Here is a 19,889-nt window from a genome sequence, read left to right on the forward strand (position 1 = left end):
CCAAATTTTTACACTCTGGGGTATTTAACACCCCTGGTGTTGTTTTAATTGTAATTAATAAAGTACTCTTTTTAGTGCAAACAAAAAAATGCTTCATGTACAAGATTAGACATAAAATCAAGAGTCTTCAGACAGATGTATACATTTCAACATTTATTGAACAAATGGGCAAAGTGGCAACTTTAAAAGCATATATCAGATGTGTAGAGGTTAATTAGTTACATCCGTTAAGTGTTGAACAGAAACAAATTACTTAATAAAACACAACATCATCAAATTTACCTAGACATGAACAAATATGACGTGTAGATTTGAGTTGTGCAGCATCCATGAATGATGTTCCTCGTTTTCCCATCAGTGAGCAGGTATGGCTGTGTGGTCCTTCTCTCCAATCAAGCTGTTCTTGTTAGTGCCTGCAGATAAAAGACAAAAGTAACAGTCAAGGTCAGCTCTCCAACTAATTTTATTTATATTAGTTTTTCATATACAACCCATCTTGCAATATTTTGAGGCAGACAATAGGTAGTGACAGAAATCTCCAAATGTACCTTTTTGAAGATGTTTTTCAGCTTGACAGGATGACGTTTTTCCAGGTCCCTTGCAGCCTTGTGATGATGGTGGAATCAAATGAAGTAGGAGACCAATTGATGCAATATTGCTGTCCCATTCTAGATAGCAGATATGACAAAATCAGCAAAAAAAAAAAAAAAAAAAAATGCATAAACAAAATATAGATACAGCTTGAATATAGATATTATTATTCTGAATTATAGTCTCACCTTAGACAATTGTTTTCTTCCTTTACAGCTGATTTAGAGGTAAGTTGGGTCCTTGAAGGTCTTGGGAGAAGCCAGGAACTTGGCTTCTTGAAAAAAATAATAATAATAATATTAATTTTCATGACAACATCTCTCTCAGGAACCATTCTGCTAAGTTGATTGTGTAGTCACACAGTGGCTTTGTTCACAACCTGGCATTAGCACGCATCTTGGGTGACACATATGACTTTTATTAAAGGTTCGTTAAAAAAATACATTTAATCAGTTTACTCAGCCTTGTGTTATCTTTCAAACACAACTGTAGATATTTTAATAGAATATAAGATTCATGTCCCTTGAATGACGTCCATGCAACTACCACTTTAATACTTCATAAACTTAATAAAGAGAACTAATCCATAAAGAGAATACGTATGATGTGGTTTAGTCAAAATTTTCTATTTATGTTCCCTAATCAATTTTTAAATGTGAAAAAAAAAAGTAAAAAAAAGTAATTCTGTTCATTGTACAGTGATCGAGTCTCATCATAAAATTTGGACTAAACCGCTCGATTCATTTGGAACAGTTTTATGATCTCTTTATGAACTTCTTGAAGTATCAAAGTGGTAGTTGTGTAGACTGTCGGTGGAAGGAAATTAACTCATTTTAAATATCTTCATTTGTATTTGGAAAATGAATGCAAGTCTTGCAGGTTTAAAATGACAAAGTGAGAAATTATGACAATTTATCATGTTTGGGTCAACTTACCATTTATCTTTTTGCAGTTTGAGATCTTAAATTAATAATTAGTAAATTCCAAGTGTGAACATAAGCTAATATTGTGTGCCTGCCCAGTTAAACTTTAATTGTTCATATTCATTTGTGCGTTTTTCAATTTGAACTGCACATAGAATAACATATAGACAGACTCACAATTCTGCCGTCATCTTCAGCATTCTGCTCCGTTCTTGTAGGGCTTCCATTAACACTCATCAGTCATCCGACTCACAGGAGCTTCCTTCACTTGACACTGCAGAAGTCTGGACCAATTATATAAAAAAATATAAAACAAGCAAACAAACAAAAAAAAACACAATTTATATATTTAATGTGGTATAATAATTGTGATTTTCCCTAATTATGATTATGCTGAGAACTGTCTATAATACGGGTGTCAAATCGTAAACATACATACATTTTTTACATCCTTTATTGTAGGGTCAATTAAATGAGACATTGTGCACTATTCACATAGAGGCCTGAAATAATTTAAATATTTATTTAATCTGATTATTAAATACATTTGTATAATTTTAATGAGTAAAATGAGAAATAAAGCATCTTAAAACGAACAGTGTACTACATTAAAACAAATTAACATTTATCTTACAAATAATTTAATATTTATAATGTGAAAAGAAACTATAAATAGATTCATACATATTTCTTCATTAAAACTTAACTTTGTATATCTGGAAACATTTAGGACATTATTTAACCCTAAATAGCATGCCATATGAATTGATAAAGTATATGCACGCTATGGCAGTGGGCACTGAAGGAAACTGAAAGACTGACGGTTTTACACTTTAATGTACCTTTTACTCACTTTCACGATACTTGCACAAACGTAATTGTCTTAAAAAAAAACGTGATAATAGCGCGTTTGTGTCTTGACGCAGATATGATGACATGACAGACATGATATTCAGCACTGAGAACAAGCAACGCAAGACAGTAGCGAATAGAAGTTTTTAAATGTGCTGTAATTTCAGAGTTTTGCTTTAGATAACATCAATCAAATGACTGGTAAATGTTCCGCGTTACAGCAGCTCTGTCTACAGAAAGAATGCATATCTGCAGCGGCAAGACAGACACTTCAACATGGTGTTATGACTCACAAAAAAACTAATTTGTTAGCGTGTAATGATTAACAGTCCCACTATTACCATTTCAAAGCATGGAAACAGCTAAATGCCACACTATGTGCTTTCAAAAACAAATACATTTGTCTAATTTGAGCAGAAAACCTACCGAATGTAACTGAGCAGCTTCATTCTTCAGCGTCAAACTCCAGTAAACCCAGGCCTTGGCGGGAACAGATTCGAGAGGACGTCAACAACCCTAACTGAAAGATGCGTAAAGGATATAACGTTATAACATAAAAAAAGTACATATGTAAGCACATTCCAAAAAGTTACTTTACACGTAGTCACCTTTTTTTCAGGAAATCGAAACGACATGAGAAACTTTCACTCTTCTGTAACGTACATCTCAGCACCTCATGAACACGAATTTAACACTAAACCTGACAAAAACACTCGCAGTTAGTAATTTCTAAATGTGTTTACCACCAATCATATTTTAGGTAGAATAATCAGCAAAAATTATTTTACAGTGTACTTTTATCGATAAAAGCAATCCAATTTACCGTCTCGGTCGCTTGAAGAAAAAATGGCATCATCGCTTCTGGAGTCAGCAGTCACAGAGGGGCGGAGTCCAGACAATTTGGTGGGTTTTTTATTTCACACTTTTAGAACAACAGAACCCAGTGATCAATACACTGGACACAATCCCCATAAGTGAACTTATGAGGAAATGACATTATAGTGATTTGACACTATAGTGTGATGTAATCATGTTTAGACAGACTTTTCGCACGACAACTCTCACGTCTGGTGTAGACACAGACAGTGACTGCTCTATTTACAAATAAGTTATATAAGAACAAAAAAACAAACCCTAAACCAGCGGCATACAGAGATGGAAATATAGACTAGAAAATATATTTACACTTGCTCTGTCCTCCGTCCATGACACTGACTCACTGCGGAGCTGCCAGTTTTAATCTGAACAGCTCTTAACACCGAGTGTAAGGTTAGATGCATGATGGGCTAGTATTAACAAAAAAAAATAAAGGTTTTTACAGCATTAAGGATTTTTAAGATTAAGATTTTTATCATCTTGTCTCAGTTATAAATTTATAAATATATTAAAACTTGTTTTGAAAAATGTCTTTGTCTATGGCGTTATTTCTCTGTCAAATGTCGAGAGCGCATATTATAGCGAGAAAGTACATTAATATCATCAATGAAAATTGACCCCGAAACGTTCTTAGTTAAGTATAACTTCTGTAAGTCATTCGTTAGGAAGGTTGGTCTGGATCACTCTTAGCTATACTGTATCACTGTTGATATATACAAAAACTGTTGATATATACCCAGTGTTCAATTAGGATTATGGTAAAGAATAAATACAAAGATCCACTGCTAAATTTAAATGTGCTTTTGCACTGAACCAGAGACAAATGCACTCAACGCTTGTCATATTTCATACACAGATATCTATTTTTTTCTATTCTACTAGTAGTATGTGGTGGTGGTGGTGGGGTACTAACATTCTGTTTAATTACTGACATTCTTCCAAATATATTCCTTTGTTTTCAGCAGATCAAAAAAATTCATACTAGTTTGAAACTACTTGAGGGGGAGTAAATTATGACTTTAATAATTTTCATTTTTGGGTGAATATCCCTTTAAGCAACAATAAGGTATAGTTCAGGGGAACACGTGTAGAAAAGGTATATCTTCATTTAAGATATACCATTAGAGTTTTTGTAGCACGCTAAGAGGCAACGTTATCGGGAAATCCAGCCCTGGTCATTATAGTGTCTTTAAACCTGACAATTACTAGTAGTTCTGGAATTTTGTTATTCATTGTAAGAAATACCATTTGTAACTGTTATATTACTGTTATATAAATTTTTTTTATATTACTGCTATATAACTGTTATATTAAAAATATTAGATTTCTAACATCTGTAAATATGTAAAATAATCCAATTGCCCTCTTCCCAGACATTTCTAAGATACATTTGACATATTTAACATCGAAACAAATAAAACTGGTTACCTGCTATCGCCCAGCACTAAAATCAAGTAAAGAAGGCTCCCTTTAAAATCACTTATGTTGTCAGTTAATAAAGCTCTTTTTTACATTGTGTGTATTTTGTTGATTATAATGAGAAACTTGAGTTTAATCGTGAGGATGGTTTATTAATCCGTCCATTCTTTAGTGTTTCAAAGATTTAGCTAAATCGTGCAGGTTTAATTTATTCGTTTCTTGTTTTAGGATAATCGAGCATAAATAATGTGAACGAAATTATACAGTGCTTCACGTTTAAACATGCAACAATTTCTTAATAAGTTTACAGACAAATGTCTTTTTCCCAAGAAGTTATCTGTCAAAATAAAGGACAGGTAACGAATAACAAAAATGCATGTTGTTTTATTAAAGTAATTTTAAAATATAAATTAAAGTATAGTCATAACATATGAAGATTTATTTTGAATAATATAACACATAATTCATATAATATAAATAATACTGCACACCTTTTAAATGTATCAAATCTAAAATATGGTTTAATACCATGTAGTTTAGAGAAAATATAGGAGGCACAGGCTTGACATTTATCCTGCTTGAATTCTTTCTAAGAAATGCACATAACTTCATAATGACCAAACTTTCATCTGTAAATATTACATATTAAATATATTTTATATTTTAACTATAGTGTTTTCCTTTCATTTTCCCTGACTGAAGCGGACAAATGTATTACATCAGTAAGGCAAAACTGACGTCATTGTGCGAAAATGTGCCTTGATGCGCTTGTTTGATAACTTGTGGTTAAAGTGCCACTCAGCAGTCAAAAACTGCAAATGCACTTTAAAGACGACGCGGCGGTGGTACATGCGGTGGTAAAAAGGGCCTTTTGGATGTCTACCTACTGTACATGAGACCCCTATAGAGGTGGCTCAAGACCAAGGGATTTTCCCCGAGGTGGAATCCACTTCGGAATTTCAAGGTCATGCGACGATGCCTTTATACCTTAGATATTTGAAAGAAATCTTGGTTCTTGAATTAGGGCCCGGTGCTGGGAGCTCCTTGTCACCATGTAACACTAGCGACGGATGCGTCCTTCACCAGCTGGGGTGCTGTCATGAGTGGCCAGCCTGCCCGTGGTCTGTGGAGTGGTCTCCATCTGACATGTCATATCAATTGTCTGGAGATGCTGGGTGTGTATCGAGCATTAAAACACTACATCCCAGACATGATAGGTCACCATGTGTTTGTGTGCACACACAGACAACACATCAGATCCTTGTGTGGTCCCAGGACAAACTCCTCTCACTCAGAGCAGTATATATTACTGGACATCTCAATGTAGGAGCAGACATCCCGTTGAGACGGGCTGAAGCCGGGGAATGGATGTTTCACCCTGAGGTGGTGAAGCAGATATGGAGAATAATTGGCCAGGCTCCCCTGGGACTGGACGCTATCAGAATCAGAATCGGAAAGAGCTTTATTGCCAAGTATGTTTGCGCATACAAGGAATTTGTTTTAGTGACATAACCTTCCAGTACACAGAGACATCAACACACACACACACAAAAAAAAAGTAGGCAAATAGATAAGTGTATAAACAATTATGCTATAAATGATAATGGAATAGGATTGAATAAGATGAAGGGATGTACTAGGATGGAGGGGTAACAAATAAACATAAGGATATTGCACTTTTGTTTGTATAAGCATAAGCTTAATGGGGAACATTTAACTGTTCATGAGGTAGATTGCCTGGGGGAAGAAACTGTTTTTGTGCCTCACTGTTCTGGTATTTGCGGCTCTGAGGCGCCGGCCAGATGGAAAAAGTTCAAAAATGGAGTGACTTGGATGTGAGGGATCCAGAGTGATTTTATGAGCCCTTTTCCTCACTCTGGATGTATACAGTTCTTGAAGGGTGGGCAGGGGAGCACCAATAATCCTTTCAGCAGTCCGAACAGTTCTCTGTAGTCTTCTGATGTCTGATTTTGTTGCTGAGCCAAACCAGACAGTTATAGAAGTACACAGTACAGACTCAATGATGGCTGAGTAGAACTGTTTCAGCAGCTCCTGTGGCAAGTTAAACTTCCTCAGCTGGCGAAGGAAGTACAACCTTTTTTTGCAATGGAGTCAATGTGATTGTCCCACTTCAGGTCCTGAGAGATGGTGGTTCCCAGGAATCTGAATGACTCCACTGTAGTCACAGAGCTGTTCATGATGGTGAGTGGGCAAAGTGCAGGTGGGTTTCTCCTAAAGTCCACAATCATCTCCACTGTTTTGAGCGTGTTCAGCTCCAGGTTGTTAAGACTGCACCAGACAGCCAGCTGCTCAACCTCTTGTCTGTAAGCAGACTCATCACCGTCCTGGATGAGGCCGATGACTGTAGTGTCATCTGCAAACTTCAGGAGCTTGACAGAGGGGTCTTGAGAGGTGCAGTCATTGGTGTACAGGGAGAAGAGCAGAGGGGAGAGAACACATCCCTGAGGGGCGCCAGTGTTGGTGGTGCAGCTGTTTGACATTAATTTCCCCAGTCTCACTAACTGTTGCCTATCTGTCAGAAAGCTGGTGATCCACTGACAGATTGAGCTAGGAACAGAGAGCTGGGTCAGTTTGGTCTGGAGGGTTGTTGGGATGATGGTGTTGAAAGCTGAACTAAAGTCCACAAACAGGATCCTCACATAAGTCCCTGTTTTGTCCAGATGTTGCAGGATGAAGTGCAATCCTATGTTGATTGCATCATCCACGGACCTGTTTGCTCGGTAAGCAAACTGCAGGGGGTCCAGTAAGGGTCCAGTGATGTCCTTCAGATAACCCAGAACCAGTTTTTCAAACGACTTCATGACGACAGATGTTAGAGCCACAGGCCTGTAGTCATTAAGTCCTGTTATCTTGGGTTTCTTTGGAATGGGGATTATGGTGGAGCGTTTGAAGCAGGAAGGCACTTCACACAACTCCAGGGATCTGTTGAAGATCTGTGAAAAGATGGGGGCCAGCTGGTCAGCACAGATTTTCAGACAGGCTGGTGTAACGCCATCTGGGCCTGGTGCTTTTCTTCTTTTGTTCTTCTTGAAGACCTGGCGCACATTATCTTCACAGATTTGAAGAGCAGGAGGTGTGGAGGGTGGGATTGCAGGAGGTGTTAATGGTTGTGTAGGGAGATGGTCAGAATGGGTGTTGGGGGTTTCAAATCTACAATAAAACTCATTCAGGTCGTTAGCAAGCCGTTGATTAGCCTCAGTGCAAGGGGATGGTGTCTTGTAGTTTGTGATGGCCCTCAGTCCTCTCCAAACTAAAGTTGAGTCGTTGGAAGAAAACTGGTCTTCCAACTTTTTAGCGTAGGTATTTTTAGCCGCTCTAATCTCTTTGTTCAGTGTGTTCCTGGCCTGATTGTACAAGACCCTGTCCCCATTTCTGTAGGCATCCTCTTTGGCCTGACGAAGATGTCTGAGTTTTACTGTAAACCATGGCTTATCATTGTTGAATGTTAAATAAGTCCTGGTAGGAATGCATACATCCTCACAGAAACTAATATAGGATGTTACAGACTCTGTGAGTTCGTCCAGATCGGTGGTAGCAGCTTCAAAAACACTCCAATCAGTGAGGTCAAAACAAGATTGTAAATCCTGCTCTGTTTCGCTGGTCCATCTCTTCACAGTCCTTACTACAGGTTTAGCAGATTTAAGTTTCTGCTTGTAGGTCGGTATAAGATGAACCAGACAGTGATCAGAATGTCCCAAAGCTGCTCGTGGAACAGAGTGATATGCATCCTTTATTGTGGTGTAACAGTGATCCAATATATTACTGTCTCTGGTGGGACATGTAACATGCTGTCTGTATTTTGGCAGTTCACGGGAGAGATTGGCTTTATTAAAGTCCCCAAGAATGATTAAAACAGAGTCCGGGTGTTGTTGTTCTGTCTCTGTGATCTGATCAGCGAGTTTCTGGAAAGCTGAGCTCACGTGCGCTTGCGGATGGATGTAAACACTAACCAGAATGAATGAGTGAAACTCCCGCGGCGAATAGAACGGCTTGCAGTTCACAAACTGCATTTCTAAATCAGGACAGCACATCTTCTTTAACACAGTTACATCTCTACACTACCGCTCATTGATGTAAAAGCATGTCCCGCCGCCGTGCGATTTCCCAGTTGATTCTGATTCGCGATCCGCTCTGAACAGCTGAAAGCCCGGCAGATGGAGCGCGCTGTCCGGTATGGCGTCATTCGGCCAGGTTTCCGTGAAACACAGAGCAGCAGAGTGTGAGAAATCCTTATTTGTCCGAGAAAGCAGAAGGAGTTCGTCTGTTTTGTTGGGTAGAGAGCAGAGATTTGGCAGATGGATGTTAGGCAATGGCGTTCGAAATCCGCGCTTCCTGAGTCTGACGAGCGCTCCCGCTCGCTTCCCCCGTCTGCGCGTCCTGAAGCGTTTGATCAGCGCCGCCGCTCCTCCGATAACAACGTTCAGTAAAACGTCTGAATAATTTAAATCCGGTAAAAGATCTTGTGGCGTGTTCTGCCGAATGTTCAGCAGTTCATCCCTGGTGAAACTGATCGTGTTTGTTAAACAAAAAACAGGAAAAACGAACAAAAACAGTACAAACACTGGAGAGCCAAGCACTGAAGCAGCCATGCGCGGCGCCATCGAGTACATAGTAAGGTACAGACTTGTACCCATGCGCTATGGTACAGACTTGGCCAAGGCTTCGTCTGTACACTTTTTCCCCAATAGCTCTGCTCCCGGGAGTTCTGGCGAGAGTACGCGGGACGGGGTCCATCTTCTATTAGTAGCACCCGTTCTGGCCAGGCTGAGTATGGTTCTCAGATCTGATCTTGCTCTTCGATGGCAATCCATTGGAGATTCCAGTCAGGAGATATCTACTCTCACAGGTGCTGTGGGTGTGGCCCCGGAGGGGGCACAGCTCATAGCATCTGGTCTCTCAACCGGTTGTTGAGACCGTCCTCCAATCCAGAGCTCCCTTAATGATGAAACTGTACGCCATGAGGTGGAAACCGCCAACTTGACCCAGCTAACTGCCCAATTGGTACAGTACTGGAGTTTCTACTAGCCAGGTTATCTGCAGGGTTGACCCACTCCACCTTAAATTTCACTTGGCGGCCATTGCTGCCTACCATGTCCCCCTCGGTGGCCAGTCAGTGGGGAGACAGCGTCTAGGGACACGTTTCCTCTGTGGTGTGCTGAGGCCTCCAGTATGGTCAAGTCAAGTCACCTTTATTTATATAGCGCTTTAAACAAAATACATTGCATCAAAGCAACTTCATCAAACAACATTCATCAGGAAAACAGTGTGTCAATAATGCAAAATGACAGTTAAAGGCAGTTCATCATTGAATTCAGTGTCATTTACTAAAAATAATTTAACGGATTTGGATATTAAAAGCATATTAATGTGTTATGTGTAAGCCAGGTTAAAGAGATGGGTCTTTAATCTAGATTTAAACGGCAAGAGTTTGTCTGCCTCCCGGACAATGTTAGGTAGGTTATTCCAGAGTTTAGGCTCGAAATAGGAAAAGGATCTGCCGCCCGCAGTTGATTTTGATATTCTAGGTATTATCAAATTGCCTGAATTTTGAGAACGCAGGGGACGTGGAGGATTAAAATGTAACAAGAGCTCATTCAAATACTGAGGTGCTAAACCATCCAGGGCTTTATAAGTAATAAGCAATATTTTAAAATCTATACAATGTTTGATTGTATAGGTTGTAGGGAGCCAGTGCAGTGTTGACAGGACTGGGCTAATCATACTTTCTGGTTCTAGTAAGAACTCTTGCTGCTGCATTTTGGACTAGCTGGAGTTTGTTTACTAAGCATACAGAACAACCACCCAATAAAGCAATACAATAATCTAACCTTGAGGTCATAAATGCATGGATTAACATTTCTGCATTTGACATTGAGAGCATAGGCCGTAATTTAGATATATTTTTGAGATGGAAAAATGCAGCTTTACAAATTCTTGAAATGTGGCTTTCTAAGGAACAATTGCTATCAAATAGCACACCTAGGTTCCTAACTGATGACGAAGAATTTACAGAGCAGCCATCAAGTCTTAGACAGTGTTTTAGGTTATTACATGCAGAGTTTTTAGGTCCTATAATTAACATCTCTGTTTTTTCAGAATTTAGCAGTAAGAAATTACTCGCTTTTCAAATTGGTGTGTTTCACCGTGCCACGAAGAAATATAGAGCAGAGTATCATCAGCATAACAGTGAAAGCTAACACCATGATTCAAGGGTAACATGTAATGCGTGAAGAGTAGCGGCCCTAGTACTGAGCTTTGAGGTACTCCATACTGAACTTGTGACTGATATGATACCTCTACATTCACTGCTACGAATTGATGGCGGTCATATAAGTGCGATTTAAACCATGCTAAAGTGTTCTAGTCTTTTTCAAAAGAATTTTGTGGTCAATAGTGTCAAACACAGCACTAAGATCCAATAGCACTAATAGAGTGATACAACCACGATCAGATGATAAGAGTAGGTCATTTGTATCTCTGAGGAGAGCAAATGTTTGCACTCTGCAAGTGAACAACGCCTTGTGGTGCCATCCCAAAAAAGTGCTAAATCACTCTCATTTTTCGAGCTTTTCCTGGACTGTGCCCAGCTGGTGGAATGACCTCCCAATCTCAATTCGTACAGCTGAGTCTTTAGTCATTTTCAAGAAACATCTAAAAACTCATCTTTTTCGCCAGCACTTAACCAACTAATACTAGCACTTTTCCTTTTCTTGTCTTTCATATTTAAAAAACAACAACAACAACAAAAAAAAACCACCTGGCTATGCGTTCTGTCCTAGACTAACTGAGACTTGTCATTGCACTTGTATACTGTTGTTGTTCTCTTGTTGACTTGACTGCTCCTATTGTTCTCATTTGTAAGTCGCTTTGAATAAAAGCATCTGCTAAATGATTAATCTCTGTACTATGATACGGTCTAAATCCTGACTTGAATCCTCACAGATACCATTTTTCTCTAAGAAGGAATATAATTGTGAGGATACTACCTTTTCTAGTATCTTGGACAGAAAAGGAAGATTTAAGATCGGTCTATAATTAACTAGTTCTTTGGGGTCTAGTTGTGTTATTTTTAATGAGAGGCTTAATAACAGCCAGTTTGATGGTTTTGGGGACATATCCTAATGACAATCAAGAATTAATAATAGTCAGAAGTGGATCTATGACTTCTGGAAGCACCTCTTTTAGGAGCTTAGATGGAATAGGGTCTAACATACATGTTGTTGGTTTAGATGATTCAACATATTTATAAAATTCTTCCTCTCCTATAGTAGAGAATGAGTGGAACTGTTCCTCAGTGGGTCTATAGTGCACTGTCTGATGCGATACTGGAGAGGAGAAAAGAAAACAGTGGTAGGTACAAATGAAAGCGTAACATATTACTTTTTGCTGTTACACAGTAGTGTAAGGCATTACTAATCAATTTTCAGTAATATTTTACTCGGTACATGTTCAGTAATGTTTGCGTTACAATGCACTTTTAGCCCAAAATTTTATTTTTCAAGGAAAAGAAGAAAAAAAAAACTAAAGACCGCAAGACATTAACGAATCGAAATATGAAGCAAATAAGTCAGATTCCCTGTTTGTGGTCAGTCAATAGCTGCTTGTGGTGTTTGTTTTGCATTTAAATAATTTCGGGGTTTTATTTCTTTCCTAGTAGCCTATAGTTTATAGTTTCAGTTCAAAGCGGCTCGCGCTCGCCCCGTTAGAAGCTCTGACAGAAAGGCTGCGTGTGAGGCTAACAGAGACTGAGAGACGTGTTTGAGATGTGCTGTTTTCCTTAATGCATAACTTACATTGCACAGGTATATTCTCCATCTGTAAATGCTAAAAAACCAATGGAAATGTTTCAATTTTGTTGTCAGAAGTGCATGAGCTTAGCGATTCTCCACTAGTCGAGCACAGCCACGCATGCCCGCCAAACAGATGACATCTCAATGAAACAGGAGCGCAATAATTCTAATGTATAAATTTTGCTGAAATATTTATAGTTGGACATTAAATGTGACATGTAGAATTTTAAACCTATAAGTAAGTGTATTTGTATGATAGCACTAACTGTAAAGTGTAATGGGGTAATCAAAATAGCCTTTTTACTCAGTCTGTGCTTTTTAATAATTTTTAATTTTAACTTCTGCTTTAATATATATATATATATATATATATATATATATATATATATATATATATATATATATATATATATAAGATTGCAATGTTATGTTACAATGTAATGAGATTTTAACCCTAATATATGCCTATATGCTTACATTCACTTTATTTGTTTAATCCAAATCCAAAATACCAAGATATAGACTACCTTATACCGCAAATCAGTCAAAAAATAGAGAGATCGCCCAGCCCTATACAGAAGTGTGGAGTTTTATTTCAAGTATAATTTTTCCTTTTTTTTTTAAATAGCACCTCACCCAGGTGATGACAATCAACTAAACGAGCACATGGAGACAACGTAAGTACAAAAACAACCACAAAACATGACACGGAGGAAACACTGGATTTCCTACCGTGACAGTACCCTCTCCCCTAGGACGTCACCTGACGTTCCCAGCCTGCTTTACCTGTAGATTTTAATCATCTATAAGGTGGTGATCCAATATGTCCCGAGCAGGAACCCAGCTTCTCTCCTCCGGACCGTAACCTTCCCAATCCACCAAGTACTGAAAACTGCGTCCCCTCCGTCTAGAGTCCAGAATACGATTAACCGAATAGGTGGTTTCCCCATTAACGAGACGAGGCGGGGGGGGAACCGGGGCAGGCGGATTAAGACGGGAAGAAATCACCGATTTAATTTTGGACACATGGAACACGGGATGAATCCTCCTGTACGCCGGAGGAAGGCTAAGACGCACGGTTACCGGATTAATAATCTTGGTAATAGAAAACGGGCCAATAAATTTGGGAGCAAGTTTGTTAGAAACGGAACGCATAGGAATATTCTGGGTAGAAAGCCACACTCTTTGACCGACGACGTAACGGGGAGGCTTCGACCGGTGGCGATCGGCCTTAGCCTTGGTGCGCGACCTAGCCTGGAGCAGAGCTCTGCGAGCTCTGGTCCAGGTGCGGTGACACCTCTGGACTAGTGCGTGTGCGGAGGGGACCGAAACCTCGGATTCCGTACTGACAAAATTAGGTGGTTGGTACCCTAAACTACACTTAAATGGAGACATGCCCGTAGATGACACTGGCAAAGAATTGTGTGCGTACTCCACAACTGAGAGTTGCTGACACCAGGACGAAGGATTATTGGAAGCCAAACATCGCAAAACCCTCTCGACATCCTGATTGGCTCGCTCGGTTTGACCATTGCTCTGGGGATGGAACCCGGAAGAAAGACTAACAGTCGCTCCTAACAATTTACAAAATTCTCGCCAAAATTTGGACACAAATTGGGGACCCCTGTCAGAAACCACGTCTGTCGGAAGGCCATGTATACGGAAGACGTGGTCAATGACAGCTACCGCTGTTTCCTTGGCTGAAGGTAATTTGGGCAAGGGAATAAAATGAGTCGCCTTCGAGAACCGGTCCACTACGGTTAAAATCACCGTATTGCCTTTAGAGGGCAGGAGGGCGGTAATAAAATCTAGCGAAATGTGGGACCAGGGTCTCGAAGGGACAGACAGCGGTAAGAGTAACCCATCTGGAGGTCGATTGGAAGTCTTACCAATAGCGCAAACTGAACAAGCCAAGACGAAATCGTGGACGTCACGAGCCATACCAGGCCACCAAAATCGTTGCTTGACTAGAAATCTAGTTCTACTAACCCCTGGGTGACAAGCAACACTGGAACAATGACCCCACTGGAGAACGTCTGACCGTAACCGGTTCGGTGGGCAACGAGCCGGGGGCGTTACCCCTTCTAAGGCAGTCAACACCTTCGATTCGACCTCCCATCTGAGCGCGGAGATAATGATGGTCCCCGGTAAAATGGGCTCGGGAGTAGCAGTACGATCGGAACGCTCAAAAAGACGGGATAAAGCATCGGGTTTGATGTTTTTGGAACCCGGCCGGTAAGAAAGTGTAAAATCGAAACGACCGAAAAACAATGCCCACCGAGCCTGCCTGGAGTTAAGTCTTTTGGCGGTTCTAATGTATTCGAGATTCTTATGGTCCGTCCATACAATGAAAGGTACACCCGACCCCTCAAGCCAGTGACGCCATTCTTCCAGTGCAAGTTTGACTGCCAACAACTCTCGATTGCCAATGTCATAATTAACTTCTGCAGGAGATAAACGGTGAGAATAATACGCGCATGGATGCACCTTTCCGTCTGAGGATGCGCGTTGGGATAACACTGCTCCTACCCCCACCTCTGACGCGTCAACCTCCACTATGAATTGACGTGAGCGATCAGGGGTGACGAGAATGGGAGCTGAAACAAAGCAGCTTTTCAGTTCGGCAAACGCAGCCTCAGCTGCGTCTGACCACCTGAACGTCAAACTAGGGGAGGTCAAGGCGGTCAGAGGAGCGGCTAGTTGGCTGAAATTGCGAATGAAACGCCGGTAAAAATTGGCGAACCCCAGAAATCTCTGCAGGGCCTTGCGAGACTCTGGGGATGGCCAATTTACCACAGCCTTAACCTTCTCAGGATCCATGCGAACACCCTCAGTCGAAATGATGTGTCCTAGAAAAGAAACAGACTGTGCATGAAAAACGCATTTCTCCGCCTTGACAAACAATCCATTCTCTAGCAACCGCAGAAGCACTCGTCGTACGTGTTGCACGTGTTCCTGGAGAGACGAAGAAAAAATCAATATGTCATCCAGGTAAACATATATGAACAGATCGACCATGTCTCGCAACTCGTCATTAACGAGTGCTTGGAAGACTGCCGGCGAGTTCGTTAGCCCGAACGGCATCACGCAGTACTCAAAATGGCCTCTAGGGGTGTTAAAGGCAGTCTTCCACTCATCCCCCTCCCTGATGCGGACCAAATGATAAGCATTACGTAAGTCCAATTTAGTGAAAACGAACGCTCCCTGCAACCTCTCAAAAGCTGAAGACATAAGCGGCAAAGGATAGGTATTCTTTACCGTTATGTTGTTCAGCCCTCGGTAGTCAATGCAAGGTCGCAAGGATCCGTCCTTCTTTCCCACAAAAAAGAACCCCGCCCCCGCTGGAGAAGAGGAAGGGCGGATAAACCCCGTTGCTAGAGAACTGGATATATATTTCTCCATGGCCGCCATCTCTGGAATAGACAAAGAATATAACTTGCCCTTAGGCGGAGAAGTACCTGGCAATAACTCTATCGCACAGTCATAGGGACGATGAGGAGGAAGAGAATCAGCACGAGACTTACTGAACACCTCCTTCAGGTCGTGGTACTCCGCGGGCACGCTAGCCAAATCCACTGCTTCCCCCTGAAACACAGACTCAGAAACATTAACACCAGCAGACAAAAGACAAGACAAATGACATTCCTCGCTCCAGCTAATCACAGATCCGAGGCGCCAATTGATCCTGGGGTTGTGTTTCTGGAGCCAGGTGTGACCGAGAACAATGGGGGATTGAGGTGAGTCCGTGATGTAAAATGAAATCTCCTCCGTATGGTTGCCAGACGTGATGAGGGAAACAGGTAAAGTGGTCTGTGTGATGACTGGCAGTTTGTGTCCGTTGAGTGCAAAAGGTGCAATGGGGTGTTTGAGGGAGGTGAGAAGAATGTTGAGTTTAGTGGCAAACTTAAAGTCCATGAAACTACCCTCGGCCCCAGAATCCAACAAAGCGTGATGATCGAGTGCGTGGGTGGACCACCGTAGACTCACCGGAAGGAGTGTCGATGTAGATGAGGTCTTCCTGGCAGAGATCCCACCCGATAGTAGCCTCAGTTTTACTATCGGGCTTGGTCTTCTTACCGGACAGCGCTGGATGTGATGTTCTTGGCTGCCGCAGTATAAACATAGTCCCAGGGATCTCCGCCTGATCCTCTCCTCCCGGGAGAGCCGAGCTCGCCCCACCTGCATGGGTTCAAGATCTCCCGGTGGGCTGACCGCAACCTCTGAGCGCTGACACTGAGCCTCCGGTCTGTTCGCGAGAACTGCTCTCCCCCTCCGTCTGGCGGCTTGATCGAGTCGGTTGTCAACTCTGATGGTGAGGTCAATCAGGCTATTGAGAGAAGTGGGGAGCTCGACGGCGCGGATCTCCTGTTGGATGCGGTCAGCCAACCCATGCAGGAAGTGATCCCACTGCGCCTCTTCGTTCCACTTACACTCCGCCGCCAGGGTGCGGAACTCAATCGAGTAATCGGATACGGACCTGTCCTCCTGACGTAGGTCCGTGAGAAGTCTAGCCGCTTCCCTCCCGGCGACGGAGCGGTCGAAGACCCGTCTCATCTCCTCCGAAAGGGCGTGGAACGAGGCACAGCAGCTGTCTTGGTTTTCCCACACCGCCGTCCCCCAGAGGGCAGCCCTTCCCGTCAGTAGTGACAAGACGAATGCCACCTTCATTTCCTCGGTGTAGAACGTGCGGGGCTGCAGGGCGAAGTGCAGAGAACAATGAGATAGAAATGATCGACAAAACTCTGGCTCACCCGCATATTTCTCAGGGATGGGGAGGCGTGGTTCGGGCTGGGAAATCCCCCCGGAGACGATCGGCGGTGTGGGTGGCGTGGGAGGCGCAGCGGGTGGCGGTTGTTGTTGGTGTTGAGTCTGGAGAGCGAGCTCGGACACCTTCGTCACCATTGCTTGGAATGCTCGACCCATCTCATCTATCGCCTTGTCTTGGCGATCCATACGACCCACGGCTCTCTGCAGAAATTCCTCCAGATGAGATGGGGAGCGATCGCCTGCTGCTTCCATGATGGTCAGATCCTACTGTAACGACAGGTAAAAGAGGAGGAAGCAATTGCAGGCAGTCAGATGATGTTTATTAGAAAGAGAGTCCAGAATGTTGGCAATGGCAAGGAAGGTCTACGGTGGCGTGAGAAGAGCTGGATGGTGAAGTCGATGGTGCAGGTGAAGGTGGTCAATGGTTGAAACCAGGAACAGACCTGAACACTGACACGAGGACGACAACACGAACCCAATCCAGCACACGAACACGGAAGACGGTAATCCAACTAGGACACGGAGACATGAGAGAGGATCTGACAACAGAGAGAGAGCGAGGTGAGTATAAGTAGCTGAGGTGTGATGAGGATCAGCTGGAGCGAGACAATCAACACCCAGGTGATGACAATCAACTAAACGAGCACATGGAGACAACGTAAGTACAAAAACAACCACAAAACATGACACGGAGGAAACACTGGATTTCCTACCGTGACAGAGACGCTGCGTCTCAGAGTCATACTCCCAGCAACCCTAATAACACTTGCTTCTCTCCTCGAAGCTGATGCCAGCTGCACGGCACTTGCTTTTATAGCTTCCTTGTCACTTATGTCACCCCGCCCGTGACATCACGCCTTCCATTGGACAGATTACAGATATTCAGAGTCGCTCATGCTAATGGCATTCCCCATAGTTTCAACGCAGCGCCTCGTTCCCTTGAGGAACCATGGTTATATACCTAACCATGAGATGTTTTTTATGATCATGTATTGTGGTCTGTGTCATTTTAGATCTCAGTCCAGTTATTTATTAAACTTTGATTTGTGCTTTATGTTTGTACCCTCTGTATAATAATGGATTCGCTGCAAAACTGATCTGATCTGAGGGAGTGAAGAGTGTGTCATTGATCTCTACAGGTTGAGTTATTGTGGTGTCACAGATGAAGGTTGTGCTGCTCTGACTTTAGCTCTGATATCAAACCCTGAACACCTGAGAGAACTGGATCTGTCTGGAAATAAACTAGGAAATTTTGATGTGAAGCTTCTTGCTGTATTACTGGCGAAACCTCACTGTAAAATAGAGAAACTGGGGTAAGATCATCTCTCTGATATTCACATCGTCCTCACTAAATGTGTCTTTGAATGTAAATTTTAGCTTGCAAAATAAATGTTCAGTAAACAATCAATCTTAACAAAATTACAATTAACACTGAAAATGAAGTTCATTCCAATGATCTCCATCACATCACATGACCTGCTGCTCCTGTTTGATTAACCAAACATTTACAGGAGCTTTATTTTCTTCCTAAGCCTCTCTGATGTTCCAGGTAGAGGAGATGAATAAATAAGGGGTTCAGAGCTGAGCAGACAGGAGTCTAAATCTGTTTAGTTTTGAACTCATTACGAAAGTGGTCAATGAGTGAGTTAAAGTTTGTCACTTTTTCTTTCTACATTTTCAGTGATTAAAGAAAAGACCCACAAAACCTTAAAAAAAAAAAGTTGTTTAGTAACCCTCAGGTTGCAGGCTGAAAAGGCATTCTTAATATTTTTAACTTAATCTGAATTGTATGAAACTTGATGCCTTTTGCAGCATTGAACACACAACAAATTGTGGATGATTTGTAGCTAAATAGTCATAAAACGTATTCACACTTGTGGTGTTTGCTGTCAAAAATGACCGCCATAGGAAATGAATGGGAAATATGAAAAAAAAACGAAATACAGGCAGACACGCATGCACACACACACACACACACTATGGAAGTAAAATAATGACAAATGTCTTTGAAACAAAAAAGCATGCTGAATAGCACTAACTGAAAAGAATATGCATTGCATTAACAGTACTTGCATTTTAATGCCTTGTATTTCCAAGGATTGCATTTTTAGGTCCTGAAATTTAACATAGTTGTTCGTTTAAGCTGTGAATATTTCAATTAAAAATATTTCAGACACCTTTTCATAATTAAAAAATCAATAATTCATATTCACGTTCCAGAATTCACTTCCAAAATATTCAATCGGTTTAAAAATACGATGTATAATATTCGACAGGCAAATTTCGGTCCATTTTATTTCACTTTCCAAATTCGCTTCCACAAATTCAGTGGTTAAAATTCGGCAGATAATTCGCCCTTTCACATCCGGGAGCTGCAGGAATAGCAGTAGAGCACAGAGGCATGATCTCCATCTCCTGTCAGTCGCTCACCAGCAGGTGGTGCAAGCGGCTTCTGATGAAGACTAAAGCAACAGGTGGATTAAGTAATACAGTCACAAAAACTGATCTGCATAAATGGAGCAGGCGCTAAGCAGAAGTTTTGATTATCGGGGATTCGGGGCATGTGGAAAAGATGATTGTGTGAATGTGAATGTGAATGTTTATTTCAACATCTTTGCCTTTACCATAGACTGTATAAAGGCTGTTACCC

At 41.6% G+C, this 19,889-nt stretch overlaps 1 pseudogene; it reads left to right on the plus strand.

Annotated features, from left to right (window-relative positions):
* Positions 1 to 19,889, plus strand: part of LOC127973020 (NACHT, LRR and PYD domains-containing protein 3-like) — a 72,333-nt pseudogene that overhangs the window by 31,096 nt on the left and 21,348 nt on the right.

This window comes from Carassius gibelio, chromosome B15 (assembly GCF_023724105.1).
Source record: "Carassius gibelio isolate Cgi1373 ecotype wild population from Czech Republic chromosome B15, carGib1.2-hapl.c, whole genome shotgun sequence".
NCBI classification, from domain to species: Eukaryota; Metazoa; Chordata; class Actinopteri; order Cypriniformes; family Cyprinidae; genus Carassius; species Carassius gibelio.